Genomic DNA, 12553 nt, shown 5'->3' with positions numbered 1-12553 from the left:
GATTTTGAATTGTATCTTGAATGTGAGGCAAATTTCCTATCAAGGTCAGCCTACTGTGTGGTGAAAATGCTGCTAATGAATGGATGGTTAGCACCTGAAGGTGACTTGCACTGCAAAATATCTCCTCTTATGAGTAATCAAGTTGGGAAAGGTGCTAATTTCAAAATCATCTCTCTTTGAATGCCACCTGCTCCCATGCATTTTATGTTCCATATGCTTTTGTCTGCAGTCTAATTGATGACTGATATTTTGAATGTCTTCTGTTGAGGTCCAAGAGCTGTATGTAAAGGTAAATATGATACAAGTGGTGATATAAAGCTCAGGAAGATATATAGAGGGGATAGTAACAGATTACTTGGAACAGTTTTATTTTCTCAGAGCAGAGAAAAGGATATTGTAGTTTAATAACAGGAGGAAAATAACCTGACTTTCCCTGGTGCTATTTTTTCTTGTCCATAATTGATACCTTTTCCTCCATTGTCTTTAGTGGTTGAACTCACCTGCACTTCTGGAATTATTGGTATGTACAGCCATTCACTTGCCCTTTTACCTATCATCAACGAACTTGCCTTGTTGGCATATGGTGAGCTTTTTTCTCACCTTTTATTTTCATTTCTAGCTGAACTTACTTGTAGTATATCTCAAATTTGTACTGGACCCAGAACTGGCAGCTGGCATAAAACTTAAGGGAATTCGGAGCAGCTAGTATTAATAAATAGGAAAATGTTCATAAAAATGGTGATTGGGATGTCACATGGACTGGTATGCTTTATTGCACTTTCCAGCAGGCATCCAGACTAGCAGTAATTCTTACTGTGGGCCTCAGCAAAACTATTCTGTTCTTCCCTGAGAACAGAGGGACTATGTTCTATTAGATTCTGGATATGTCAAAATGAAGTTCATTTTTTCCACATTTGAATCAAAACACGAATATAATTTTTAGTTTGTATTCAGTAACTTAAATTAGCTGTTCTGTGCCACTCAATTTAGATTTTAAACAGCATTTTGTTGTGGTGGTGTGCCTGTTGTTGGACTGCACACAGTGAGTTAAGGTCCTTCAACCACAAGAGTCTGAGAGAAGTTGTTTAAAGTGCTCTTAAGGGTAGGGAATCTATGATTTAAGAATATGAAAATCTGACCCTTTCTAGGGCTAGCTAGCCCCGTGCTTTAAGCTTGGAAATGAATCACAGAATCATTTAGGTTGAAAAATACCTCCGAGATTATTGAGTCTAACCTTTGACCAATCACCACCTCGTCAACTAGACCATGGCACTAAGTGCTACATCCCATCATTTCTGAAACACCTCCAGGGACAGTGACTCCGCCACCTCCCTGGGCAGTCCATTCCGATGCTTAACAACCCTTTCCATGAAGAAATTCCTCCTCATGTCCAACCTGAACCTCCCCTGGTGCAGCTTGAAGCTATGTCCTCTTATCCGGTCACTTGTTACCTGGGAGAAGAGACCAACGCCCACCTGGCTACAACCTCCTGTGAGGTAGAGAGTGATAAGGTCTCCCCTGAACCTCCTTTTCTTCCAGCTAAACAACCACATCTCCCTCAGCTGCTTCTCATATGACCCTCCAGACCCTTCACCAGCTTCGTCGCCCTTCTCTGGACATGCTCCAGCATCTCAATGTCTTTCTTGAAGTGAAGGGCCCAGAGCTGGACACAGTACTCAAGGTGCAAAGCAGTATCTGGATCTTAGTACATGCGGTAGTTTGCATTCGCAGGGATTTTGGGAAGAGAGTTTTTCTAGACTACGCTTTGCCTATGACTCAGTGTATAAGCTTGATGTCTACCAGATTTTCATTGTTGAACTGGAAGCTTTATATTTATCTTCATAAAACTAAGCTTAAAACTCCGGAAATATGGTAAATTTTGCTATTGGTGAGTGTATATTGTTAGTGTGTGTCTGGTTCAGAATTGGGGCTCTTGAGAAACGTAGCCTGGGTATGTGAACCTAGGAATTTGCAAAAGTGAGTCTCATTGATTTTTGTGAATTTTTAGATAGTTACTAGCAAAGCTGAGAACAGAGCTGATCTTCCAGGTCTTTTGGATAGTTCAAGTTTACTCACCATAGTAGAAACTGTGATAGAATGAGGCCTTTGGATAAAATTTGAGACATACTGGGCTATTTTTTTTGTTGGTGGTGATTTTAATTTTCTGCAAATCCAGCAACAGGAAATTCTGAGATCTAAAAGGATTTTTTGTTTGTTTAATGGATCTGAGATTTTTTTGAAAAATTAAATAAAAAAGAGTAATTAAGATTCCCCTCTGTGATGCTTTGAAAAGCTAAACCCCGCTGAGCTGAAGTTCAGAGTAACAGAACAATAGAGAATTACTTTGAAGTACCAGTGAGAAGCATAGCAGATGATTACAGCACAAGAAAAAAATGGGAGGTTATTAAAGTGCTTTTTCTATGAAGCCAGGATGCAAATCCCATTAGGGGAGTGCTGTTGTCACAAGATTTGCTCTGTAGATGCCTTTGATAGCATCGTGTTATATATCAGGTTACCATGATGTTTCCCAGAGGACTATTGAAAGAAGGAGCTTTGGAAAATATTGTCAGGAGAGTGCTTTGGAGCACCCCAAGCAGAAAGAGAAGCATAAGGCAATAGAAAAAAAAAAGATTCATAGCTCATTTTGTTAGTATTCAACAAGAAAAATGGTACTGGGAATGAACCCAAGGATCAGGGGTGAATGCATGAGGTTAGCATAAGTAAGACTTGTGACAGAAAAGAGCAGGTTCTTAATCCCATAAAAGGAACACTTGGATTTTCACTGCCTCAAGCTACACAGTGAAAAGCATTTAAAAAGATTGTTTCTCTGGGAGTTACTACAGGGCAAAAGTATTGTTTTCGTAGCTATAGCTTAACATGAATCCACTACAAGGGTAAAATGTAAGGTCTTGTAAAAGATGGCTGTTATTTAGAGTTGCTGGTGTCAGGGTCTTCTCACTGGCTATGATGGCCTTTGGATCAAACCGTTGTGTTATAGTCTTCCTTTTTCTCTTATTCCAAGGTTGCCTTAGGGCAGAAAAACTGTTTTTATTAAAAAAAAAAAGTTAAAATAAAAAAACCAAATAAACAAAACAAACAAACAAACAAACAAAACAACCAAGCAAAACCAAAACCAAATAAACTAAACAAAAACAAACAAAACACAAACCCAAAAACAAACAAACAAAAAACCAAAACCACCAAGAAGCCCATACTGGTATAAATGTCTCACCTTGGTTTTCAAATCGTGATTACTTTTAAAAAGTGCATCTTCTCTTTTTAATTTGCCTAAATCTGGTTATATTTCCAGATTTTGAATTTTAAAAGTTTTGATTACTTTATTACCATGGTTGTAAGAATAACTAACTCAGGCAGAGAACAGTCTAACTCTTCTGTAATATGTCGAGACTATGCTAGTATTTATTAGCTACTTGACTGATGGAGTGTAAATCCTTCACTGTGTTCAGGGCCTGAAGTCACATCAGTAGTTTGAGATTGTGGATGTTGGATTGCTGGTATTCACATCTGAATGGTTTACAGACTGTCTTGCACTCACCCATATTATCAAGTATTAAAATTGAACTTTAAATTCATATAAGTAGAAAATAGCTAATTTTTCTGCTCTACTCATTATCTCTGCTCTTTTGTACAGGTAGGCTGTTTTGTTAGATTTCAGCATTATATAAATGTGTTACTAAAAAGAGTACGTGCATTTGCATTTTGAAAACAACATAGTGAGATTATTTTTTTTAATGTGTAACTGGTTAGATTTAGGCAAAAAATTAGCACATAGAAGTGGAACAAGTATTGTGGCTATTAACACTCTTTTTTCTCACAATTCTTTATTTAATACACTGAGGAGACGAGGGTGATGTACTTCAGCCTGTCTTTGCTTTCATTGACAGTGAATTACACTGGAACAGAAATTAAAAAATTGTCATATATTTCTCATTGTGGAAAATTCCATTGACCTCAGAAATAATGGGGGCAACCTATAATTTTTAGGGGTGTTTTACTATCATCTTCCATTGTTGGAAGGTTTATGACTAGCAGCCTGATGTAGAAGCTCTTGATATCAATATGCCTTCAGTTACTTTGAATTAATTTGGTTCAGACCTTCATAAAATTCTTTCTTTAGAGAGGGCCTGCCTCTGTTTTCACTGAAATAAAGCTTAATGTTAACTTTGGTGTCCTGGATAAGATGTAAGCAATTGGTTCAATGTAAGCTGCAGTAGCACTGAAGTAATTTGGTACTTTAGAGTATGAGTATTATTCTGTTGGATTTTCTTTTGAAAAATCCCATCTGCTTATGTTCAGAACCCAAGGTCTGGCTCATTGGGAGTTCTGTTTCTGGCAGTATGAGTTATTCAGCGGGTAACTAAGTTTTTCCTTATGTTTGAACATGCACTTGTCTTTCAAGCTTCTTGATGTTACCTACATCAAGTACTTGGCTTTAGCTCCCCTCTTCCAGTAAGCCATAGTAGTCCATAGTATTAGCTTGGTGATTGTGAGGTGTAATAAGCTATCAGTAATTGATATTCAGGTTAAACTGGATAGTAAAATCTAGAACAGCACTCTTGAAATGTGTTTCATCAGAGGAAGAAAAGAGAAAGAGGGACTGATTTGACATCATTTGACATTTGCAAGTCTTTGAAGAGGCCCCAGACATTTTGAAGTGGAAGAACTGGGGAGGCTCAGAATGCGTCTAGACTGCGCTATTTGAAAATGTTAGGTGGCCTACAAAGAGCACAAATTTGTAACATGCTGTCACAATGACTTAAAATTCATTTGGGGATATGTCAATTCTGTACTTTACTAATAAACTCCAGATATTTACAAAGAATTTTGAGTAAGTGATTTAGCCTGAGAAAATACATGGTTCAAGAAAAGAACACAGCTCATGTTTTAATATAGAGTTAAGATGGGTCCGTTGGACTTTGAAGTCCTTTGAGGTACAAAGCAAAAGTGATCTAAGTGTAGTATCTGGCCCAGATCATACCAAAAGTAAGAGACTTTACTTATCTTTTGGGTTTGGATTGCCATCTTAAATGGACTGTGGTTTCCCAGCCTTCTCTTTGACCCATCCAGGACTGAGCACTGAGCAGCTGAGGCATGCAGTCTTGCAGTACATATTAACAGCTTTGCCCTATGTTTCATCTTAACTTAAAACCACTCAAAACCCTGAATGTTTGAACAGTCCATTTACTGTCTTGACAGATAATCCAAGATAAAAGGAATGAGAATTATACCTTCTGTTCCTAGGAGGATAAATATTAAGTTCCTTACTCCTCACACAGAACATGACTGCCAATAAACCTTTGCAAAGCAGCAATGCGGTATACACTCTCATTCTCTAAAATCTTCTGAAGTTGAAGAATTTTAGGAATCAGGAGAAGAATTTTCTAGGTGAGCCTATATCACAGAAGCAGTATAGAAATGGTCTCTAATTTTCATTGGGGTTTTTTTCCTATCTCAGTTTAAGTAAACATGGAAAATTGCATCCTCTGTGATGGATACTGCATTTGAAGGAGCCTCTGTGGTCATTTGGACTTAGATCTTTTCATTGCTAAAAAGATGTAAAGTAATTACAGATCTGGAACATGATTTTTGATGAGTTTTCTGAAGAAAGTGATTAATATCAGCGAAATGTCCTCAAGAAGTCACAACATTTGGTCACTGCGAAATGAATTGCCCTTAGCGTGGCATAGATCACATGTCAACTCTTTAACTGAACTGTGTAATCATTTTGACAAATGTATGCAAGGCCGTTATGTAATATCGAAAGGTGTATTTAAATTGCAGGAAGGCTTTAGATCATCAGAAGACACTTCTGTCATCAATAGTAGTCCCACCAAGAACTTAGAGGCAGGTGGAACCTCTAAATACCTCACAAAACTGTTTTAGTTCACTCCAGTTACCTGCTTAGCCAGAGACTCAGAGACTGTGCTTCTTGATTTGTTTTCTGAGGTTGGATAACTGTTTCAAAAGTTACTGTGGGAATGGAGTGTGAGCAAAGACATGGGCAGAGAGAGTGGGAGAGGAACATGCCCAAGTACATAGAGCATTACTGTGTAATCCATCATTTTTAGGAAAAAAATATTAGGTCAGGACAAAAGGAATTGCAGCCAATTTTAATTCCTGGGAATACTGACATATTAAGGAAGTAGTCTGGTTCTTCTGATTTGTCTGTACATTGTCCTTGGTGGTGATGTAATATAAATAACTGTGATATTAGCAACTGTTTGACAAAAGCTACAGTTCCTTCTTTTTTTTTTTTTAAGTTTTTATCTTTCCCTCTGCTTCCTGAAAGAGAATAGAAAGCGTAAGAGGCTTCATGAGGCATAGCAAAAGTCCACTAAATATCACACTGACAAGGTTTAAAGTTGCTTCAGTAGTAATGCACTGGGTCCTACAGTTATATCTCACTTAACTTGGGACATTAGTTTCTTAGTTTCCTGAGTTGATGCCAGTGTTTTCCTCTCAGTCAGTCTCAGGAGATCTGAGTTGTCTGCTGGCTCTGCACAGAAATTTAGATATGTCTACTAGGTACCTAAAAGTGAGGAGGTGTGTAGGCCTGAATAGGAGCCCAGATGTCGGGTTATTTTTATTTCTGTTTCCTTGGCCAGTTTACTGCAAAACCAAGAGGCAAGTGAAACAAGAGGTGTCTATCTGCTTTATTTAGTCTCAGTGTTATTTATCTTCTACCTTCAGATCTTTCCCACTAGCCATCTCAAACTTGCTTTCTCTATTTAGCAACAGGGGAAGGACAATGAGGTTAAGACCCTGGAGACTGCAAAGCTATCATCTAATTTTGAACATGCCTTGGTTGTCCTTTTCCTTGACCACCTCTTTTTCTCTAGGCTTATGCACCTTTGTCATAAAGCAACATTCTCCTTAGAACTTTGTAAAACCCAGATACATATTAACAAGGTATCTGAAGTTGACCTTTTGTCTGGGAGGGAGATTGCTAGTGCTCTTTGCAGTGATTTGTGAAGTTTTCTTTCCTTGGTGAATTTAGGATCAGTTTAGTGTTTAAGCTTACTTCTAAATCATGCATTTAATTTTATTGCTTTTTCTTTAGATCTATAGATTTGAGTGAAAATTAATGCATTGGTCATATTTCATTCAGTGATTATAGTGCTTGATATCCTTTGTATTCACCTTCTAGAAAAGCTTTGGCAGCAGAACTGACTATGCCAAAATGGATAAGAAAGGGTAGAAATAATAAATGCACTATCAATTTGGTTGACACAGTTCAACATTTTAAGTTTAGTTTGACCCACTGTTCATCTCTGGCAATTTAAATGTACATGTGCAATGTCCTTTTTTAAAATGTGCAGGACAATAGGTAGGCTTTATTGCCATTAGCCTCATAAATCTTTACTAAAAGAAGGTTCTTTTATATTGCAAGTGCATGCCGCTACTGTTGTCCTTTAGATATTAAGTTTAGAGGCGTACAAAATTTGTTGAAGTTTGCCGCAAGTCTTAGCAGTTTTTGTGGTGTGTAGGATTTTGTGGGAGGGGGGTTGTTTTGGTTTTTGGTTTTCTTTATGAATGTGCTGTCTTATCCTACTAGGACTGCTTATAATAACATGAATAACTGCACACTGAACCTTTGTCCTTGTTGATGCAGTAGCATCACACTCTCTAGACCACTTCTTTATCAAGGGAGTGCAGGATGCTGTAGTTGTTAACCCATCTTACTAACCATAAAAGGTTGGGAAAAAGGATCTTGAGAACACTTCAGGGCAACAAATTCAATTTACATTTTATATGTCGCATTTGCAGTAAAGATGTATCCAGCTCATTCCCAGGTCCAGAGTCATTGCCTGCAAACTGAATACGCTGTGTGGCGATTTGAGCCACATTAGAAATCTAAGATCCAATTTCCAGGTTCCCCCACCCCTTCCCACAATTTATCCCAACACAGGAGAGAAACTTTCAGGCCAAAGGCTTCTATAGGGGGAGGGGAAAGTATATACATTTATTTACACAAATAAATGTACTGTACAAACTAAAAGCAACTATATATATATATTATTACACTTCTATCAGTCCCTTCGAAGGTTCTCCTTTTAACTTTAGTCTAGGAAAGGTCTTTTCAGGCTGGGAAGTAACCAGTCTCTCCCTTGTGGGAGTGCTGAACACTCCCTACCAACCTTCAGCTGTTTGTGGAAGTCCTTCCTTCCTCAAAAAGTCCAAGAAGGTAGCTCTGAGTCCTTTCTCCTCAGTCCCATGTCAGTCTCTGCTGTGTCATTCACTCTCTCTCAGTCTCATACCTCGGTTTGCTGTTGCTGTAGTGTAGCTTATCACAGTAGGCGTTTGGAATCTTCATTCTTCCAAGTCAGTTTTCAGCTGCCCGCGGTCAGCTTGGGCAGGGCAACTCCCGAGCTTCTCTCTCTCTGGCCCGTCTCCAGTTTCGCCTGGGATTCTTCTCCCTAGCGCTGAGCTGCTTCATTATCAGCCTGTCCACTTGGCTCTGCTTCAATGCTGAGCCTCTCCTCCACTTTACAGTGGAGGGAAAGAAAAGGCTGCCGTCCACAGCTTAACTGCAAAAAGAGGGGGGTAGGGGGGGAAGAAGGCTTGGCTGCAAGGCCTGCCTTCTCTCTCTCCCGCTTACCAGTTGTTTGTGAGTCGCGTCCCTCACAAACACTCACTCACTCCAATGCTGTCTGTAACTCTGGCCTAGGCAGAGTTGGGGGGCCACAGGGCTCCCCTCTCCCCCCTGGAAGGGGGAAGAAGGAGCCCAGCCACCCCCTGGCCTTCTACACCTACACACAGCAGACACCAACAGAGAAACTGCCAACAGCTTCCGGTGCTGTGATATATGATTTTGAGCAGAAGGGAACAAGACGAGTGGTGATCGGCTCTCCAGGGAACACTGCCCTGGCACCCAGTCACCTCTGAGCCCCCGACTCCTGGGGGGGCCATCTCAAACCATGACACACTGCTAAAAAGAAACTCTAAAAGATTTTTTTTTTTAATGGTTTGGGGGTGTTTTAAACCTGTTAATCCTAGTTTGTTTGTGATACTTTTCCTAGCATTGTTTTATAAAAGAAGAATATCACTTGTTTCCTGTGAGTTAGTGCAGTGGCTTGAAGCGGGCTTAATGAGGTGTTTTTCTTCATTCATAGATGCAGTTGTTGAACCTGCAAAAGAGGAACTTGTGTGGATGTTTCCTTTTTCTTACTGAGACTGCAAGATCACTGTAGACATTCAGGTGGGAGGTAGAAGTCTGTGTTAGATGCTAGTGGATATCAGTGGATTTGATGATTTCTTGCTGAAGTATTTAGAATTAGAGAATGGTAAGGAATAGTACTCTCATTAGAGACAAAACCCACTCTGATATGGGCTGAAGAATTTTGAGCTTTGCTTTGGGAAACCGAGCGCATTTCTCCTCTTCACTTTTCCTCCATGTGGAGAGGTCAGAAATCATTTCAGTCTCTGCTCCCTTGGGAGTTACAGTGATTTCTTTTTCTACGATCACTTAGGAGCTATTGGTCTTGCCTAAGGGAATCGAGAAAAAGTAGGACATGAAAGTGGGACATAGATTTGCATGAGGGCACTGAGTCCTTCCCTGATATCTCTGTAGAAGAACTCCTCTCTGTCTAAAGATGGATGATTGTCTAGCCACATGTCTCTATAGGTCACTTAAGAGGTTTTTCTAGGTCTAGAGATGTTTCTTGTTCTCATGTCATACTTCATTTCCTGTTTGGGAATCACTACCAGAATCAGAACTGTGATTCAAACCTTACTGCAGGAACATACCCTGCCTGTGGTCTTTCTGAAGTGCTAAATGTTCCCAGACACTGAGGGAAACAGTAGAAAGGAGGACCTGGCACCACAGTCAAGTTTGAATCATACATGTTCTGAGCAACACTGTGATGACATGAATGTTAAACCATTTCTGGGATATCTTCCAGTTCACTCAGCATTTGAAATGTAGTGCTAAAATAAATAAATTATCCCAGAGTTCACCAGAGACCAAGAACCAACCATTCATTTACTTTTATTAAAGCAACAGTTTGTTCAGAATGTTGTTTCAGTCTATTGTTAATTCTGTAGCATGGATTTATTTTGTTTAGAAAAGGCATTCTGCATTCTCATTGGAAGCAGCTGAGAGAGAAGCTGAGTGTGAAGATTGACACACTGTATTTTCACAGGGAATATATGGCATATTTGGGCATTCCAAGAGAAATGTTGAAGTTACAATATACTTGAGCATAAATGAGTATAACAGATGCTTTTTCAAAGTAGCTTGGAGAAGTTGTGCTATTTAAAATTCACAAGTTTCATTGCCTTCGATTCTTTGGAAAATCCTATTCAAATAATGTAAAAAATACATGTTCATCTAACAGATCCCTAGACTTTCTTTCCCCATTTACAAATGAAAGCTGGGAAAAGATCCTGTCATGCTAAGGTGCGAGTATTCATACAGTACAAGTCTTCTTTTTGTTCATGGTTGTTGTTGAGATCCAGTCAAGCAGTGATGTTCATCAAAGTTTAGGTTTTCAAGACTTACATGGACAGGTTGGTTATGATAAGAGGCCAAAAGTCTTCATCAGCTGTGAAGGTTATGTATGGTTATGTGGCAATGCACACTGAACACTGTTGTCTTCCTTTTTCGTACAATTTATTAATGTTTAGAGAACAGAGGTGGATAAATATTCTTTGAGCCCTTGTTGGCAAAACACTGCAAAGTGTTGAAACCACTGGTTAGCTTTTCTGTGACTATTGGTTACCTTTTATGTGACTTCATTAAATCTTGGTTCAATGTCTATCTCCTTAAAGTGTGATGCACTGTGAATGATAAGCTGGCATACCATTCTGAGTGTCAATTTGTGTAGGAGAATAAATCACAAACCTACAAGGTAGTAGAGTCTCACGTTTCAACAAAGAAGCTCATCCAGACAAACCCTACACAGCAACACTTTCCCAAGTAGTACTTTTCTTGAATAAGTGTTCTTTGGAGGAATGCAATAAAATGAATCCTGAATGTTAGAGCTATTTTTCAATCTCAGTTTTTTTTATCTGCCAACTTTCTGTTGAAGTATAATCTATTAAAGTTCCAAATGAGTGTGAATTCCAGTTCATTGCCCACTGATGTTATTTAGGCTGTAAGACTTGCGAAATGGATTTTATTGACATGTTTGAAAGTTAACCCTCTCTTATGCTCCTGTTTAGAGGATAGCCTCTGAAAGCACAGGCTGCTGTACTTATCTTGTCCAAATCTCTGATGTAAAATCTTTAGAAATGTAAACAAATACTGATGGCTTGGGCTGCAAATAAATTATATTTGTCTCACTCAGAATTTTAATGCTTTTCAGTAGGTTCATGAGGAAGTAAGTAATAAACTAATGTATAATACCAAGGTGTTTATTCAGATGTTTTATATCATTAGCTTTTATGTGCAGCCATAGGCACTTGAGACAGAACTCCTGTTCCTACTTATGTCAACAGTAGTTGTTTCCTTGACTTCAGTCAGAGTTTTAGAAAGTGTTGTCCTCAGCCACCTTCACTGCCCTTGCTAATAGACCTCATCACTCTCCAGAGCAGCGAAGTCTGTGCGAGAGTTGTCCTTCCCCAGGAGAAGAAGGGAGAAGTTTCTGATAGGATGAGCTGTCTGTGCAGAGTTAATGACACTTTATTTCTTCCCTCCATCACCCTACTCTCAAAGATGCTATAATGGAAAACAGATATGGACAACTGCTTCATCTGTTTCACATTCTTTATCTGAAAGTTGCATTTTTATAAGTAGCTCATAAAAGAGTAATAAATTTTGATTTACTAAAAGCCATCTGGTTAATGGATTGTTTCAGAACTATTTATAATAGCAGCTATCTATGTAATTAACCATTATAAAACATACTGCTTGTGCCTATAAGTTGCATATTGCCATTGTTTATTAACCCTTTGCAAGTGATGTATGGCTGCATTCTAAAGTCCAGGACAGATTTTGTTTGAAAAAAGTGTAATATTGAGTTAGTGATTCTAAATAGCATTTGTAGCTGTATTGTGTCTCCAGAAATTGTCTCCCTTCACCAATGTGTGCTGTTCTGGAAGGCTTACACCTTGAATTTAAATCTGGTTGTTGATATTGTTTTTTACTTCAGGGGTTAGTGAAAGGAAGTGTGGTGACACGGCCTGAATTTGGTCAGTCTGAGCGATGGGTGGTAGAATATGTGGATGTAAACCTCATCTTCCATTCAGCTGAAAGGACAGACATATTGTGAAGAGCTTGAGAGACAAACATGCAGAGTTTTGTTCTGATCTCTGTATTTACTTCAGGTGTGCGGTGCTGAGATTCAGGTAGAGTTTGGCAGATTTTCACCAGGTCCAGCCTCACCCCTCCTTGTTTTGGCATACTCTTGCAGCTCCTCAGAGACTGGCACTGCACAGCTGACTGCAAATTTGGAACTCTTAGGAACTTACCACAGATTTACTGCTGACTGGTAGAATGAGCATGAGGAAGTGTAACACTGTGTCCTAATTCAACTACTTTTAGGAACAAAAAGGAAAGAACCTAAAGGCTTCAAATGGTTTTTATGTCCTT

At 39.0% G+C, this 12553-nt stretch overlaps 1 protein-coding gene across 1 annotated transcript in view; it reads left to right on the top strand.

Annotated features, from left to right (window-relative positions):
• The window catches only part of TPK1 (thiamin pyrophosphokinase 1), a 239763-nt gene that overhangs the window by 950 nt on the left and 226260 nt on the right, over positions 1 to 12553 (top strand). The gene's annotated exons all lie outside the window — the stretch shown is intronic.

This window comes from Manacus vitellinus, unplaced genomic scaffold (genome assembly GCF_001715985.3).
Source record: "Manacus vitellinus isolate BGI_N305 unplaced genomic scaffold, ASM171598v3 scaffold_3_pilon, whole genome shotgun sequence".
Classification (NCBI taxonomy): Eukaryota; Metazoa; Chordata; class Aves; order Passeriformes; family Pipridae; genus Manacus; species Manacus vitellinus.
This window is presented reverse-complemented; position numbering and strand designations above follow the sequence as displayed.